This window comes from Oxyura jamaicensis, chromosome 2 (genome assembly GCF_011077185.1).
Source record: "Oxyura jamaicensis isolate SHBP4307 breed ruddy duck chromosome 2, BPBGC_Ojam_1.0, whole genome shotgun sequence".
Classification (NCBI taxonomy): domain Eukaryota; kingdom Metazoa; phylum Chordata; class Aves; order Anseriformes; family Anatidae; genus Oxyura; species Oxyura jamaicensis.
This window is the reverse complement of record NC_048894.1, coordinates 32,668,785-32,677,803: the sequence shown is the minus strand read 5'-3', so window position 1 is coordinate 32,677,803 and position 9,019 is coordinate 32,668,785. Positions and strand designations below refer to the sequence as shown.

General features: G+C 41.0%; 2 long non-coding RNA genes across 2 annotated transcripts; one reads left to right on the top strand and one right to left on the bottom strand.

Annotated features, from left to right (window-relative positions):
* Nucleotides 1-1,137: 1,137 nt before the first annotated feature.
* On the top strand, nucleotides 1,138-3,607 carry LOC118162995. The gene is made up of 2 exons (XR_004748768.1): nucleotides 1,138-1,369; nucleotides 2,737-3,607. It is a non-coding gene; the product is annotated as an uncharacterized LOC118162995 (long non-coding RNA).
* LOC118162996 lies at nucleotides 2,994-4,904 on the bottom strand. The gene is made up of 3 exons (XR_004748769.1): nucleotides 4,762-4,904; nucleotides 4,071-4,100; nucleotides 2,994-3,083 (listed from the first exon to the last, which is right to left on the bottom strand). It is a non-coding gene; the product is annotated as an uncharacterized LOC118162996 (long non-coding RNA).
* Nucleotides 4,905-9,019: the final 4,115 nt, after the last annotated feature.

The following is a 9,019-nucleotide window of genomic DNA, read 5'->3' as shown; positions in this document are numbered from 1 at the left end:
CATCCGCCTCCAGCCCGGCCGCCCTGCCCTGCCCTGCCTTGCCCGGCCCCGCGGCTCCTTCAACGAAACGACCGCCGCCGCCGCCGTCCCCGCCCGCCCCCGCCCCGCCGCCGGTGCGCCACGGGCCCGCGGGTGTCCCCCCTTCTCCGGTTGCCGGGAGGCGGCAGCGGGGCAGGGCCGGCGGGCGGGGGCGGGCGGAGGCGGGGCGGCGGCGGGCGGTGAAGTCACGGCGCCCGCCCGCGCCGCTTTGTTCGGCGGAGGATGGCGGAGACCATGGGGGACGCCGCTCGCCGCCGCCTCGGGCCCCCCCCCCTCCCCGCCCATCATACACAGACCGCAGTCGCCCCGCCGCCCTCCCCTCGCGATCTGTGTATGCCCGGAGTTTCCGCCCCTCCGGGCGAAGTGGGAGTAACGCAAAGGTTATAGCCGTGCCCTGGGCGGCGCGGAAAGTACCTCGCCGTGCGGGCACGGAAACCCCCGGCCCGGCCTGGGCTAGGTGCGCGGCCTCGGGGCCTCCTGTCACCGTCACCTCCCAAGGACGCGGCTCCCGGAGCTGCCGTGCTATCCCCCAGGCAGGTGACACGCACCTGTGCCTGCCTGATGGGCCTGGGGCCCGTGGCCATCACTGTGTCACCGCCTCGTTTGTGGTACTACCGAGCAGGTGGCATGGCGAGTCGTATCCCAAAATGACTCCTCAATGTGATGTGCCGGTCTGTCAGCGCAGGGTACAACATTAAAAAGTCATTCATGTGCCAACGGTGTTTAATGAACTATGTTCAGCTTTGGGCCCCTCAGTACAAGAAGGACATCGAGGCCCTGGAGCATGTCCAGAGAAGGGCTTCAAAGCTGGTGAAGGGCTTGGAACACATGTCCTGTGAGGAGTGGCTGAGGGAACCGGGGTTGTTTAGGTTGAGGGGATACCTTATTGCTCTCTACAGGTGCCTGAAAGGAAGGTGTGGGGAGCTGGGGGTCAGCCTCTTTTCACAGATGAGTAGCAATAGGACTAGGGGGAATGGCTTCAAGTTGCGCCAGGGGAGGTTCAGGTTGGAATTGAGGAGACATTTCTTCTCAGAAAGAGTGGTCACGCATTGAATAGGTTGCCCAGGGATGTGGTGGTGTCACCGTCCCTGGGGGTGTTCAAGGAAAGGTTGGACGTGGTGCTTCGGGACATGGTTTAGTGGGTGACATTGGCATGGTGATGGTTGGACCAGATAATCTTGAAGGTCTCTTCCAACCTTAATGATTCTATGATTCTAACACAGTGCTCTTTTACAGTCCTTACAAATAAAAGGTTGTCAAAGTGTTTTCAGACCCTGTGCCAAGCCTTGCGGCACTGAGATCAGGATAGCTTATCAACTGCATGTCAAAGGTCAGAAACTGAAGATGCATGGGATTTGTGCAAGGTCACTGAGGAGGAGATGGCAAAGGAGCAGTCCTATACTCCCACTCCTGGAATTATTAAATGTTGTATCATTGTTCTGCTTCATTTTGGAAAAATCCCCTGTTTCAGACTTTAAGTGTCATTGTTAAAGCTGCCACAGCTCGAATGGGGATATGGTGTGTGACAAAACCATACACAATGATGGTCACATAAAAGGGTAGCATCCACATGACTTCAGATGTGGTGGCATTCTTGATCTAATCACTCTATGGTTTCAGAGATCACAATTTAACACTATGCAATGATGAGCAACTTGTCCCATGAGGACTCAGATTGGTGTAGTTCTTTGAAATGAGGCATTCGTGGCAAGCCAGCTAAACTCAATTGACTCCATGTTCACCATGATGTCTAAATCCCATCTCATGATGTTGCAAATTCACGATGATTCAAATTTATTTTGAAGAGGGTCCAGAAAAAGACAAACAAGTTCAAGGAAATGTCTTAATAAAAAAAAATCCAAGCAGAAGCAAAAGTTGCAGAAAGAAAACTGGGATTTTTGCCTGCAGAGTCTAAATAGTGTTGAAGGGAGAAAGAATACACTTAATATTCCATATGATGTATTTTGTATGAATATCATTGTCAGATCAGAATTTAAATGATCATATAAGCATCATGAAGAAAATGGTTCTGTCATGAACAGCATGAGTTGTCTTGTGAATTTCTAGTCATAAACTAGTCATTTCACCATACAAATAGGAAATGGAGTCCTTACATGTACTGCTTCTTGAGAGAATGATGTGCAAGAATTTGGCATTTGGGGCAGACAGACAATATCTACAGTCTAACATGGAAAAAAATTGATAATTTTCATATAAAATCTGAGAATAAGGTAACTAAAATGAACACTGAGAACATAACAGATAAGGGTAGATCAATAATGGCTGAGAACTATTCACCCCGAATACTGAAAGATGTGGGTATCAACAGTAAAAAAGAAGCCAAGAGGTGAAAGTGCCAATAATTGAGGCCAGTGTAACTGTTAGGAGTAGTCTGTTGGTTTATGTAAAATGTGTCTTTCACTTACTTCTTTACCTTCATTCCTCACATGGTGGGAGACAAAGACTTCAGAAGGTATATTCTGTAGTGATGGCATCTTTAAATACACTGCTGTTTAGTGTTTGGAATGCAGTAATATAAGCTGCATCTCAGAGGATGTTATGCAGGAGACTTGGATAGCAATTCAAGTTTTCCAAATTGTCAAACTAAATTGCGTAATGCCACATAGGAGACTTGGAACAAGGAGCTTAAGACCACTGGAACTGGATATAAGCGTCAATCTGTTGTTCTGTCCACAGGACCATGAATGCTTGAGAAAATGTCATTGTGGAATCTCCGTCCTTGGAGATAACTGAAACTCAGCTGAACAAGTTCATGGGCAACCTATCTTATTGGTCATGTGTTGAGCAGAGGGCTGGTTGGGCCTTTTGGAGCTTTTTCCAGCCTAAGTTACTCTATGAATTTCTATGGTGAAAGGTGTTTAATTCTCTGTTCTTATATTGCATGTATACCTTTTTTTGTGAAGTGTTAAAAGGGTGCTTTCTTTATTTCTTACCTTTGTTTTCCTGCAAACAGGATATAATTGCCTGTCACAGCATTAGCCCACAGCCTCTCTTTTCAGGAAACAGTTTTGAAAATGTTGAATCTGCAATGAATGTTCAGTAGAGCTGGTCAAAAAACCCAAAACATTTCTTACAAAAACCATGTTCCTTTTTTGGTTGAATAATCCCAACCATCTTTATGTGCCATTTCATGGGGGAGAATCCAAACCAAGATTGTTAAGGGGAGAGTGATGGTGTTTTACAACTTCTAATACCAAAACCTTTTAAAATGAAAAATGTGATAGGTGTTCATTAGCCAGACATGTGATTTCTTAGATTATCATGACATCTTCAACGCTGTTAAAAACCCCATAGAAAGCATTTTGGTATACTTAAATTGATTGCACTTCCCTCCAACTTTTCTACTTTTTCACGTTCCTATGAGACCCCACTTTGAACTGCTACTTTTTTAGTTGATAATTTAAAACTTTGCTGAGGCACAGCAATTTTTCTGAATTTGGTGGCTTCACTTGATGTCACTGACATTAATGTGCAAATTCCATTTTTTTTTTTTTTTTGCTATATAACTAAATAAAAGGATCACATGCTTGTCTGTCAGATACAATTACATTTGCTATAGCTTGCGTTCTTTTAAACAATATTTGAATCTAAACTGCATCTGTTTCATATAAAGAAGTTAGTGTATTTTTCAAATCTTTTGTAACCCATCAGTTTAAAATGGTGGAGGAATTCAAGTTCGATTGCTATTCCCAAGAAACTGATTGCCAAGAAGTCATAGACCTTTCTTCCAGCAATGAGAAAAGTGTTTTTTTTTTTTTTTTTATCAGTAAAATTCTATATAAAATTCCAACTTCCCTGTACAATACACAATCATATTTTTTAACAATATGTACATCTTTTCACTTTGGCAAGGTTGTGATGCATATTCATGTAAGATGTTAAAACTGTGCACATTGTTTCTTATTTCTTGTCTCAGTCCTCACTGTCAAAATTGGCAATGTCATCTTTCAAAATAGAATACCTACCCCCCAAAAATAGTACTTTTCATCATATTGTACGTTAATACCTACCTTAATTACCCATCCATGCTACTGGACCTCCTGATGCACATGCAACAAAGAAAAATTGGTGTGTTATAAGGAAAAGCAGTAGCCTAAAAACAAAACCACTAATATCCTGAAGCTTCCATAGCCATCTCGTGGGCTTACAAATCTTGCTTGGGTTTGCAACTTCAGTGGCTTCAATAGGCCTGCATGAGATGATCTAGCAACATTTGCAGCATTATCTTTCTGCATTTACCTCCTTGACGTTTACAGTTTGGACAACATTATGCAGAGATAGGTGGGATAACACCTTTGATTTTCCATACATTCCAGCCTAATCGCATTTGTGTATAGTATGTCTAACTGTTATTCACTGTTTACTTGCATAGTTTAAGTGTAAAATGAAGCTTTTTCTGGTCTGTGTGTGTTATCAATATTCTCTCCCTTCCACTTTTCTATATTCAATTACTTGCCATACCCCAGCAGTACATTTTTCTTCCTTTCTTACATCACCAATCAAATTCTAAGATTTCAGTTCGTAGTACTCCAGAAATCCCAAGTATTGATCTTGTGTGCTTCAGTGCTTGCCAGAAGCATACTGAAGCAGACTGGTCGTAATAAAACAATAAACCTGAGATATTTCACACCATTTCAAGAAAAGAATTTCAAAGCAGTTAGATTCTCAGCCAAAGTGGTCAGTGCACAGTTGTGATCTCACCTTATACTCTGTGAGACAGAGACAGCAGTGGGTACTTGGGTGAGAAGGTATCATTCTGTTTAGGGTTCACTAGGTCAAAAACAGTGCTTTAAGCTCTAAGCAGACACTTGTTTTCTAGGACATCTGTAGTACAGAGAGCTGATCTGTAAATTAATATTCGGGGGCCTCAGTGAAGATGCCACTGTCTTCTGTTTAAAAAAGAGTAAGAGGATTTTGCTAGAAAAGCAAGCTGAAGAAATTATCAATGTAGTCCAACAGAGATGCTCAGAAGCATAAAAACCTGTATTGCAACAAGTGGTCAAAGTTTAGGACTGTTTATTGAAATCTTTTAATAATCTCTTTCTGGAACTATTTACTGAAAAAAAGAAAAAAAAAAGAGGCCAACAGCAGTATAGTCAGCTGAGCAGATGTATTCCGAAACAAGAACATTTTAATTGTTGTCACATGCAAAGTTTTAAAGAACACTTACACTGAGATGTTTCAGTACTTCCACTATGCTTTTTTGTGGGACGGAACTTTCAGATAGAAGTATTTTCTTCCTTTTGACAAATAACCATATGGCGTGCTTTGAGAGCCTTTCTGATTACAGACAGAATAGCTCCTCTGTGGCCTATCGTTAAAGTATGAAATTTACCTGGGGTTCTTCTAGATGCTGTCATTATTTTTTTTCCTGATACCACACCTTAGATTTACAGGCATTGCAACTTGATTTCTGGAAGGAACAGGACAGAAGGGCAGAAAGCTGCTGGGTAAGTTATTTCATTAACCTTATTTCAGTGGGAGTTTTGCTTGAGGACTGAAGACCTGCCCCCTGTGACACAGATCTTTGTGCCATTTTCCTGTTTTCCATCATGGACTAACAGAAAACTAAAAATACAGAGTTTATTTAGTTTTATATCCACAGAGGACAGCAACCCACCCCACAAAAATCAATGTTGTTTTGAGATTAACTGCATGTTTTTCCTACTCCACAAGGGCTAGATTTCCTCTTGTTAGATGGAAGTGTAGATCCACAGGCGCTTAAGGCTGCTGAATGCTTAAAATACACATTTCAAAGGACAACATTGTCATTTCTACAAAGGAGCAGCAGACACCCTGAAGTTCAGCAATTTTGTATCTTTTATATATATATATATATATATATATATATTACAAACTAGAACTACACATACACTGACACTCCAGGCCTTTTTCTTTCTTTCACCTTCCACCCATTTTCTTCTGCTCCTGTTGCCTGTCCCTGCCTTTCTCCATGCATTGAAAAAGGTATGCAATCACCACTTGTTGCTGAGGACCAATTAGGTTTCAATCAAGTGACTGTGTTACAGGGTTTTTTTTTGTTTGTTTTTTAATTTTCCTTCTTCCCCCAAATTTATTTTTCCCCCTTTTCACATTAAGGACAATTACTCCCATTTTGCCTCCCTCCTCACCTGCATTAAAACTATTTTCACTCTTCTGTGTCATGGTTGTTTCTTTTTCAAGTACTTAGGGCAGACCTTCAGATGTTTTGCAGGCCCCTTGCTTTCCCCATCTTCCCCCCTCTGCTTCTCTCACTTCCCCAGTGGAGAAGTTGATTTCTGACGCAGCAGCTATCAGGCAGTGCTGCAGTTTCACCCTCATCCTCAACCCACTATGATTTCATCTCTGTCCCCAGGATTTAAGATATTGGGTTACCAAAGGGGGGAAGGTCTGGGGTGGGGGGGTGAAATATTCCATAGTAACTCAGAAGGCCTGACAAAATTTTGGAAACTTTCAGAGAAAATTTCCAGATAACCCCTTGTCACCATTAGCTCACTCGTTTTTCCCAGAGGTTTCCTATGTAATGTTCTATAAGGAACTGGTAGAAAGAAAAAGGTAAGACACAGTGGTAAAATAGCAGGAAATATTTTTGTGGATTTCTGAAAGATAAATTCCCTTGTGAGAAACTATTGAGGAAATTAAGTGTTAGAGGTTGAAAGGGAAAGTTAAGTTGTGGTTTAGAAACAGAACTAGTATTGTTTAACAGAAAATTAAAGTGCATTTTTAGCACAGCATAGCCTTTTTAGATCAGACTCAAAAGTATCATACAGTTACAAAGCCAAGGTTTGTAACTTGGTGATTGTTGACTAAAAATCATTTCTCCTATCCATAGTTAATCTGCTAAATCTGGTGCATTGAGTGGTGGCCAGTGAGTGGAAAAATCCCAAAGGCAAACTGTGTGTGCGTGGCAGAGGGGGAAGTGGAAAGGGTGGGGAACAGGGACAGGGAGGGTGAGTTTTCCAGAATTATCAAAGGTTTTGAACCTCTCTGATAGGATTTCATCTGTTCTTGTCCACAGTCTTGAAATGTGGTGTGCACATTACAGCCAGGATGCTCTCTGAGAGATCTTTATCAGGATATCCCCACTCCTCTCTCACCAGATCCCTGCTCAAGACTCACTGCTACCATGACAATTCAAATAAATCAAGAAATGTTTAATGGCCAAAAGGAGAAAGAACAGAGGCAGATGGGGGCATTTAGAAAACAAAACCAAACAAAAAACATTACTTACTGATTTTTGTAGTTGTTTCAAATATATGTCTGTATACATCTCATCACTTCTCATATCTTTCTTATCCGTAGATTGTTATCGCTTTGGCACAGGGAGATGTATGTTTGGGCAGCACCTCACATCCCTACTTCTGGAAAAAAAAAAAAAAAGAGAGAAAGAAAGAAAGAAAAAAAGAAAGAAAGAAAGAAAGAAAGAAAGAAAGAAAGAAAGAAAGAAAGAAAGAGAAGGAAAGAAAGAAAGAAAAAGAAAGAAAGAAAGAAAGAAAGAAAGAAAGAAAGAAAGAAAGAAAGAAAGAAAGAGAAAGAAAGAAAGAAAGAAAGAAAGAAAGAAAGAAAGAAAGAAAGAAAGAAAGAAAGAAAGAAAAAGAAAGAAAGAAAGAAAGGAAAAAAAAAAGTTAATCCATAACAATAAATCTTCCCTTGTCTGATTTCAGGATCCAGTAGAGCTGGAGTTACTGGTTTTACTGCTTTTTCTTTATGCTATAGTAAAACTAAAATTCTTTTAAAAATAATGTATAATTAACTTGTGGAATTTGTTGGCTCAGGATACGAACTTCTTAGGATTTAAAAATAGATTAGATATTTATAAGAGTTTTATGTGCCTTTACACTAGCCAGGATAAAAGATCATAAAGGAGGCAAGCTTTCATACTGCAGAACAAAAAACAACTGCTGTCAGAGCCTGCAGAAATTTCCCCTGCAGCTGTATAGTGGTTCTTTGAAGATGATTTCTACCTTTGCTGAAGCATTTAGGTGGTGGAGTCTCCCTTTCTTGAGATCTTCAAAAGCCACCTGGACATGGTCCTAAGCAAGCTGCTCTAGATGGCCCTGCTTGAGCAGGGGGTTGGACCAGGTGGCCTCAGCTGTTCTGTGATTCTGTGATCTGGGACCAACTGTCACTGAAATCAGGATAAGGCATGAAAGGAATTACAAGATTTATGTGTTGCTGAAGGACAGATACTACTTTGTTTGGAATGGGCACCTCCAGCCACAGTTGAGGCAGTCTAGGCATAATTAAGTTGTTCAACAACACATAAGGAGTCAGTATAAACTGAGGACAAAAATTAAGGTCAGGCTGGTAGCATATACTTGGCTGGAGCACACAACTGCCTTAGGATTTGGTCAGACCGTATCTTTTTATCTCAAGTTAAAAAAAAAAAAAAAAAAAAAAGGAAAAAGAAAAATACATAATTAAAGTACAGCCCAAATTAGTAATTTCTTCCTTTAGAATTTAGTTAATGTGTTACTTTCCCAGAACACAATCCTTGTGTGGCATGACACACAAATGAACATGAAGATGGGGGAAGATAAAAGTTGCAAAATAATTTAAGCCTTAATTGTGCTTGAAGAAAAACATTTCTGATTAGTCTTCTTCTTTGGCACTGTTTCCCATCACTTGTGGTCTTTAATTCAAAACTGGTTGTATTAGAAACAAGCTATAGATCAAACAGAAGTGTTAAGATTAATAGAGAAATTGCTAGGTGAAGTTGCATACCCTATATAACGCAGGAGGTCAGAAATGATGCTGATTATAATTCATTATCAATATAAATTCTATCAAAGTGTCCACTCTTCTACACGCAATTAATTCTGCTATAAATATCATCTAAAAGCTCGTGAGGTACAGTAAGTCCCACAGCTCTTGCGGTAACTCTTGAGTCTGGATGTATGCTAGATAAAGGTTTAGGGGGAAAATGTGTTTTAGGAGTGGGGGAAAGCTACTGTAATAT